The following is a 9,045-nucleotide window of genomic DNA, read 5'->3' on the forward strand; positions in this document are numbered from 1 at the left end:
TTTCCATAGACGAAGGATGATTGTGAAGACGAAACGGTCCCGACAGCAGAACATGATTTAGAAGTAATTAGTGAGGTAAGCAATCCGTGTATTTGTGTAACAGTAGTGTGTTTATTCAAATGTCATGATCTGCTATACTTTGTTCTATATTGTATTCAACAGTTATGTTACTTCTACTTTATGAAACCATGTCTCTATATGCTTGGTACTTTTAGGACTCCTGTCCAATTTGTGGAAATATATTTCCTGCGGAAATTGTTGCACACCATGCAAGTTCATGTGGTGACAGGTATGACAGACGTAAATTTAGAGATATCAAAACTGCATGAGAATATGCACAAAATACTACAATTAATTTATTACTTATAATGGTGCTTGAAATGTAAAGCGTAAATTTCCCCTTAGGGGTAGAGTTCGCCAGTCGGCGAGCTGGCGGACTCAGTAACAGGGGTTAACTTTCACAAAGAACGCTGGGGTGACGACCGGGGCCTTCCCCCGCTGGGCCTGGGGTTCGGGGGTGTCGGCCGCCCTCCGGTGCCCCCATCTCCTCCTTCTGCCCCCGGTGTTCCGTCCCTCCACACGGCGGGGGGTGGGGTGGGCGCGGCTGCCCTCTCCGCTCCGCTGTCGGGCCCCTCTTCGGCGCCGGGGGCGGTGGTGGGGGTTGTGGGGGTGGTGGGGTGTCTGGGGAATTGGGGACCTGGGGGCGGCTGGGGCTGGGTTGGGGTGGGTGGCGGGGGTGGATGGGGGGCGGGGGTGCGGGGGTTGGGGGCCGGTGGGGTGCCTGGCGGGCCTGCAGTGCCCCGTTCTGCTGCGTTGGGTCGGGGGCGCGGGCCGTGTTGGGGCGGGGGGCGCTCCTGCTCCTGGGATTGCTCTTCGGCCGGTGGTCCTGGCGGGGCCCGGGGGTCGTCCTTTGGCGCTGCCGCGGCCTGGGGGGCCCTGAGGTGTTGCGCTTGCTCTGTTCCGGCAGGGGTCAACGGCTCCCCTCTTTGGTGGAGATTTTCAAGCATGCCAGATCCACCACACCAGCATCTACCGAAACTCAGACACAATCTGTTTCCTCCTCAGGTCATTGAATCGGTGGAGGCTGGTGTCTGTGGATCTCACTCGGCTTCGTCTGTCCTTCCTTCCTTTTCTCGGTCTCTCCTTCGGTCTCTTGAGGCCTCCCTGATTTTATGTTTTTTGGATTTGTTGGGGTCTGGATGTTTCTTGGGTTGGGGAGGAGTTCTGGTGGGTGGTGCCTGGTCGGTGCTGGATTTCACCTTCCTTGGTTTTCTTTGGTCCCCTCGGGTCTCCTGACGGCGGTGTTCGGTTTAGGTGAACGGTATGAGATTTTTTCTAATAGGTTTTTTTGGTGAGCTAACAAATACACGCACGCACGCACGCACGCACATACACATACTCACCCACACACACACACAAAAAAAATAAAAAAATAAAAAAAATAAAAATAAATAAAGAGCAATGATGATGACATTTCCGAATGAACAATACTGAGCTCTTTAAGAAAAAAATAAAAAATATATAAATAAAGCGTAAATTTCTTCATGTAAATCGTCAGGTACATTTTCAAGATATAAAATTGTACATAATTTGACACATGACCACTGTGTATGAGTTTTCTTTTTTGGATGATGCAAGTGTGATAATCAAACTGTATAAAATGTTTTTTTTTTTTCTTAATATGTGTGCTAAAACGTGTGTTCATTCAATCTTTTTCAAGATTTCCATGTGGTAGCTCCACTTCTGCACAATCATATATGCCGAGTGACCACATGACTCAAAGCAGCACTGGTGCATCAGTTATCTGCTCATCACCTGATATAACGACATCAACAGCGACCCTCTCAACAGACAATACCCTTTTACAGTCCAGACCTGATGAAATGGATGAGATGCGTTAGTATTTGTCTAAAAAAATTTATGAATAAATAATGACATGTTTGGTGAAAGTTAAGAAAAACAATCACATTGAAAGATGTTAAAATGCCAATATTCATTACAGTGCTGTAATTTTTTTTCCATCTCACCAAAAATCGAATTACAATTATTGAGTTTGTCATAGACTTGCATATGTCTTTGTTTATTCTACAAATTGGTTATAGGCACAATTTGTAGAGTAGTGAATGTTGTGCAATTCATTACTTTTTAAATTACAACTTCAATTATAATAAACAGTTGTTTTCTTCTATTTTTTGTGTGTTACTACAGCATGGCAAAACGTAGTGGATCCGGAATTAGCAGCTGACCAGTACAGAAGGCAGTGTCTGCAAACCAATGAAGATAAGCCATACCTAAAAATAATAATAGACATTGGAGAAGACGTAATGGACCAGGAAGCCAGAATCCTCACTTTTTACAAGACTCCCAATATAGATTGGGCCAAACCATTTCAAGCTAAACTAAAAGGTGCTGTAAACAAACCTCAATTCAAACATGTTGTTTTTGAGTATTGTATTCGTAACATGTTTTGCTTTTTATATATTTGTAGGGGTGCAGATAAGTAGCATGTTAGTGCGCATGAGCACCAAAATTACAATAATGTAGTAATGTACTTGTTAAACTTATTTTTTTTTCTTTTCTTTTTTAAGTTCACACTTAAAGCTTTCTATGAACAACCGCTAAGACAGCTAGCTTGAGTAGCCTATCTCCCTGGAAACTGATGCATTTGCATGGAGATGTGGCTGAAGGCGTCGTACAAGTGCTGCCAGAAGGACAGTTATCTTCGCATCACTGTACTGTGGCTACGGCAGTCATTCAAAATATGTAATGACACGAAAGTGGTCCATGTTGCATGTTGCATGAATATTTTTATTGTGGGAGTACAATGCTGTAACAGCAATCCCACATGAACATATGAAAACATGAAAAATACAAATTTGAAGGCCAGAAAACCCATGACCTGAAAGATGGATGTGATTGCTTGTGTTTTTAGGAGATGTGGCCATTGGAGAAGGGGTTAACAGACACTTCTTCAGTATGATAATGCACAAGTTACAACATGGTTTCAAACTTGATTGCGGTAGGTCTTAAAGAATCCTAAAGACACTGGCCCAACTCCACTAAAGTTTGTTTGTTTAAGTTGCAAGGCAAAATAGAACATAAATGTTAGATAATTGACTCATGATCTTATGAAGGAATTACGTGCACCATCCTGGCAGACAGCTTTAGTTATGGTCAGTGATTATATTGCAAATTATTGTAAATTAATCATTCAGCAAATACAAGTTATCATTCAGCTATACTATGAATAACTAACAACAGACAGCATAGCCATAACACATGACAAATCTGTCAATCTAAAGATTAATACACAATCATAGGCAGGAAATTGCAATCATGTGGTTATTATAACCGTATTGAACATAAAATGGCAAACCCCATTAACATTTTTTTTAATTTTTTATAGGAACCGCATGCGGCACTGTGCTGTTTGAAGGCCAACCAGATCATTTAATTCCTGCCACTTCCCAAGTATTTGCACAGAATGACCTGTTTGTCATGGCAGGAAGAATGATTGGGCATTCTTTCCTTCATGGGGGCCCTTGTCTGTTAGGTATTAGCCCAGCAGTAATTCATGTGTTGCTTGGTAAATCACCACAGACAGCGACAATCATGTTAGAAGATGTGGCAGACATGGACATCAGGGAGACCATACGCCCGGTAAGTACGGTAAAGTGCAAGGTTATCCATTGGAAAACATTGTCATGAAATGTGAATGAAAAAATATGGACTATACTTTTACTTTTTAAATGTAATTTATTGGAAATAAATGTGCGGTATTTTCTTTTTAAAGCTGTTTGAGAATCAAGAATCTGCTGGAAAGGAAGAAACAAGTGAAAAAAGAGGACTCAATGAGTGTCAGACAACGGCTGTTAATGACCTGGCATTGGCATGGGACATGCCTATATTAACGGCTAGTAACAGCACCTGGCTCCTTCACAATCTACTTCAGCATGCAGTAAGTGTGGCTGACTAGCGTTATATCCATCAAAAGTTGTCCTACTTAAGTGTCTCCTATCTAACAGTATATCATGCTTTGATAAATGTACATTTTACACATTACCTCTGTATATGTAACTGGATAGCCGATAGGCCAATTCCATATTATTACTCTCAAGAAATGTTTCTCGGCATACAATCCTATAGGAGGATCTTTGATGAAAAATGTTTGCGCATGCGCGGTTGGTTGTGTGACAGAAAATGATAGCGGGCTCAGTCGCGCTGTATAGATGAGACGTCAAACAATATCGCCCATTTCAAGGCGAGGAACAAGTCAGGGTGGCTGTTGATCATGCTTTGGAACACCTGAATAAGACTGAAAAAGAAATATGACTTAGTGTTTTTTTATAGCTACTGCACAAACTCGATTTCTTCGTTTTTTAAATCCTCTCCAAATAACAAATCTATAGGCTCAAGTAATTACCGGTAATAAAGTGAGCCTCACAAACCCTGTCAGCATCAACTGGAAACCAGGCTTTGAGCATCAAATTATACCCTCCTGATATCTCGCAGCCATCACAATATGTCACAATGAACATTATGTCACACACGATCCTCGAATATATTTACCGTATTGAAATTGGAGAACATTTGATTTACGATGTTTATAAATTTATTAAACATAAACAAGAGGACTTCAGACATTTTACAACTTGCCTTAAATACATGTATACATTATATGCTTAATGAGGGTTGTAGGAGGAAAATTGTACATTTTTTAATAAATTAATTATAACTAACTCAACAAAAGATGCCTCTGCCAAATCTAATATTGGGGTCTAAAGAACTGAGCGATAAAAGAAAAAAGGGGTCGTCAAAGCAGCACATACTGTCCAGTGTCCACTTGTTAAAAAAATTGTGACCACCTTGCCACACCTGCCTCCCGGCCCGACACTAAGAGCCTAGGAGCTGTATATGTCTAATCTGTATGTATACCTATAGTATATATAGTAGTCTTCTCTCAGGATGGGAGAGGTAAGATGGTCGCCCTGTGGCTCCAATGGCTTGCACGGTGTGTATGGGCGATCGGCTGTACAGCAATATATACAGACCAGTGTTTGAATGTGCACAGAGTAATAATTGAATTGAATTTACTGCATGTATATATTTACTTGGAGTCCCTTCATCCATACCTCACTCACCCCTGTGATACTTTAGGGTGCTCGGCCGAAACTCCCGCCAACTCAAACAGCTGAAGCAAGGACTAAAAGAAACCCTCATTATGCTGTTATTGGAGTCTCGACCCGATGCAGTGGCATCAGTTTTTCCAACAGAAACAAAGTCTGAGTGCAGTGTGGAGGTATTCAATGAAGCATGTCTAGGATTCTAAAATGTCTGTAATTTTCAAAATAATTTTTTTTGCATGGGAATTAACTGGAATTTATGGGAATGCAAACGGAATTCATTAGGTCAAGATTGACCAGATAACTTAATTACACTTTTTTTTTAAAGGTTGTGCGAGTTTGAGTGAGCCTGCTCATGGGCATGTTGGGGGGAAGGTTAGGGTTTTCTTTGTGCTGTACTATGGATGTTTTACTCACTCAACGCTTTTGAGTTGCAATGTAATGTATGAAAGGAGCTATATCAATTTTGATTTGATGTGACAGTCTGGCAAAACAAAAAAATATTTATTTTTTCATTAGGGTTAGTTCAAGGTTGCAAAGATGTTTGCCAGACCCACCACCCATCCATCCATTTATTACCGCTAATCCGGAGTCGGATTCACGGGGGCAGCAGCTTTAGGAGGGAAGCCCAGACCTCCTCAGCCACTTGAACCAGTTCCTCCGGCTGGATCCCAAGGCGTTCCCAGGCCAGCCCAGAGACATAGTCTCTCCAGCATGTCCTGGGTCGTCCCCGGGGTCTGCCGCCGGTGGGACATGCCCGGAACACCTCTCCAGGAAGGCGTCCAGGAGGCTTCCGAACCAGATACCCGAGCCCCCTTAACTGGCTCCTTTCCACGCGGAGGAACAGCGGCTCGACCCTGAGTCCCTCCCGGATGACTGAGCTTCTCACCAAATCTCTTAAGGGAAAGCCCGGACACCCAACGGAAGAAACTCATTTCGGCCGCTGTGTGGCAGACACTCGCAAAGAAATTTCAACATGTTCATTATTCCTTTGCGATTTACATAGAATGTTTGGTGCCGTAAATATACTTTGCAAGTGTCTTGAGAACATCTTTGCAACCTTAGAATAAATAATAATTAAAAACTGACAACAAAGAAAAACTCGCTACATGCACAGTCCCTTGCATGCAAACCTTTGACGCACAGTTAGATACAACCTTTAAGCCCATATCCAAATGAGAGGGAGAGTGTTTGCTTAGGGTTAGGGTTATATTATTGAATATTCGTCATCATATGTTCAGTTATGCAAACATTTTTAATGTTTTTTCCTTGTTCCAAGGAAATTTTGATTTGGAATCATTTTCAGTGAACAATTCCAACCTTGAACAAAGTCTGACGAGAAATCAACAATCACATGTTCTCCTCAGCAGGATACACATTTCATTGTTAGGCTGTTGAGACCACAACATCAGCCTTCACACAATTAACACCCCATGTGTGGATTGACCATATGTATAAATTAGAGAGAAAATTGTAAAATAGAATGAATTGGTTCAATGCCAACTATGGTGCCATAATGATTGTCTCATTTGCTGTCCTAGGTTGTTTTGGACCTAATCAAATGGCCTGAGGAATCTGGGTTGGACGATGAAGATGGTTACTCCGTTGACTGTAGATGTAGAATAATGGGGTACTTGCGTCAGTTTGTGAGGACAGGTAAATTACATGTTGATATTTGTGCACATTTTGTAATGCATAAATGCAGATTTTCAAATGTGGTTGAAAATCAAGGTTTTTTTAACCATTTTTTCTTGTTTATGAACACAAGTTGTATTATGAGTATTAAGCATAAGCATACACATATTGCTACAAGGCAGAATTTTAATTTATAGATACATCTGTGATTTGATTTTCTTAAATGATCATCCTCTAGCAGGGATCACTTTTTTTCCCAGATGTTGCAGAACCTGTTTTTTTCTCAAAAAAATACATAAATTAAATTATAAAAACAGTAATCTAATTGATTATTGTTACTTAATAGCATGCACAGCTTAATTCCACTTTTTTTCTCCTTTTTTTTAGGGTCTCAAGAGAATCTTAAAAGACTCCTGAAGTTCTGGGTGGGATGGGAGATACCCATGCCAGATATGAAAGTGGAGGTGGTGAGAGCGGAACATCCCACATCTTCTACATGCTTCCAAAACTTAAAGTTACCTGGCCACTACAGCCATTACACAGAATTCAGTGACCATTTAAAGAACTGCATCGCCACAACTGATACTGGTTTTGGTTTGGTATAGATCAAAATCTTTATTTCATTACTTTAAATAATGTAGTTCTGATGTTTTGCTAGATAGGTTCTTATTACAGTTCATTGTCAATTTGTACGAAAAGACAATATATAGCACTAAATTATAAAATGTAATTTAGTGCAGGCAGTTTTAAACAAATAACAGCCCAGAAGCGCTTGGCTAGACCCTACACATAGTTTATACTGTGCATGTAGTTCACTGCAGCCAAATAATGGTCTACTCCCATGCGTGTAGAAGGTCCTGCTGGATCCACAGCAGCATGGAGTCCAGCCAGTTCTTGAGGTGTCAAAGGGCAGTCAGTTTCAGGCACATAGACACAAGAGTCGGTGTTGCTGGACACAAGGCCACTACTCTCCCAGTTTATCAGGGGGATGTTCAAATCCTGTAGTTGATATGAAAAACAATTCATTGTCTACTGTTTAAAGTAAGTTTTGCTTACCAATTTTTTAAAAGTACTTACAACATCATTAGACTCTTGTACATTATAGTGCAGTCCCATGTGCCACAGTTGGTTCGGGGTACGATTTCCCTCGCTGCTCATGGGATGACTGTCCCAGCCATCTTTAAAAACATCAAGCTGTGCTTGTAGGCGAGGAATGAAGACATAATGGCAGCAGAAAAGGTGAACACTGCTGGACAGGTCCAGGAGATCATCTTCCTCCATTTGGTGCAACGCAGCATAGTAGAGGCAAGTGACTGCTGTGTAGACATCTCGCCAAAGACGTTCAATTTTGTAATGTCAATGTAATTGTGCCCCCCCCCCTTTTTTTTAATTAAAGAAGACATATAGATAACCTTTTAAACCATGTAAAAGAGTGAATCATATTTGGACAAACAAGCAACTGGGTGCAACAATTAATCAACTACTTGGCTATCCAAATAATTATTTAATCATTTTTGAGAGCATGTTTGAATTGTTCTAAATCCTTTTAAATTTAAGCATTTCAATGGCAAATGGTTTGTTTTTCTGTTATCAACAAAAAAAGTAGTTTAAAATGATTAATGCAGTTTCATAAATGAAACAAACATTCCATTAATTTCAAGTAATGAGAAAGTAAGGGTGATTAAAAAAAAGAACATAGCAGAATTCTTTACCTTTATTTTGTACATTATTACTATTTGTATGTGTTGGAATGTCACCTTTGAAAATTAGATGTTGCATCTCAAGGGGATATCCTATAAAGCTACAAATCAAATGAAAATTTAAAATCATGCGATATTGCAAAAATGAAAAACTGTAGCTTGGACTTGTGTCGTAAATAGCTTCAAGTTTTTAGGTTTTACAAGTGTTAGTGTTTACCACTGGCAGTAAAGACAACCGTAAGTTGCCAATGTTGATTGCAACTGTTACTTGGTCTTTCATGTAATTGATATTTGATGGAAGTGGTGGAACATAAACTTTGTCTTTAACATACCACCACAAGAAGAAAAAAATAAAATCACACACACAGAGGTTCTGCCAGGCCAATTACAGCCATCGACTGCTAAGTGAAGTTTTCATTCAGTTCATTCTTTTCTCTTTTTCAAATAGGCTAGATGTTGCCCGTGCTGGTGGTGGCCACATTAACCACTTCAAAAACAAGAATAATTTGAATGTATTTACATGTGTCTAACCGGAAGTTTTCTGTGTTGTTGTTATTATTATTTTTTAATATTGCATAGATTTTGGC

The 9,045-nt window shown here is 40.4% G+C and overlaps 2 long non-coding RNA genes across 2 annotated transcripts; one reads left to right on the forward strand and one right to left on the reverse strand.

Annotated features, from left to right (window-relative positions):
• The first annotated feature begins 213 nt into the window (after window positions 1-213).
• Window positions 214-2,740, forward strand: LOC147155486 (uncharacterized). The gene is made up of 3 exons (XR_015092325.1): window positions 214-289; window positions 1,721-1,896; window positions 2,209-2,740. It is a non-coding gene; the product is annotated as an uncharacterized LOC147155486 (long non-coding RNA).
• Window positions 2,741-7,344: 4,604 nt separating this feature from the next.
• On the reverse strand, window positions 7,345-7,932 carry LOC147155487 (uncharacterized). Its single transcript, XR_015092286.1, has 2 exons — window positions 7,836-7,932; window positions 7,345-7,757 (listed from the first exon to the last, which is right to left on the reverse strand). It is a non-coding gene; the product is annotated as an uncharacterized LOC147155487 (long non-coding RNA).
• Between the last annotated feature and the right edge of the window lie 1,113 nt (window positions 7,933-9,045).

Source organism: Leptonotus elevatus, chromosome 22 (assembly GCF_054856555.1).
Source record: "Leptonotus elevatus isolate MCC_2025b chromosome 22, RoL_Lele_1.0, whole genome shotgun sequence".
NCBI lineage: Eukaryota > Metazoa > Chordata > Actinopteri > Syngnathiformes > Syngnathidae > Leptonotus > Leptonotus elevatus.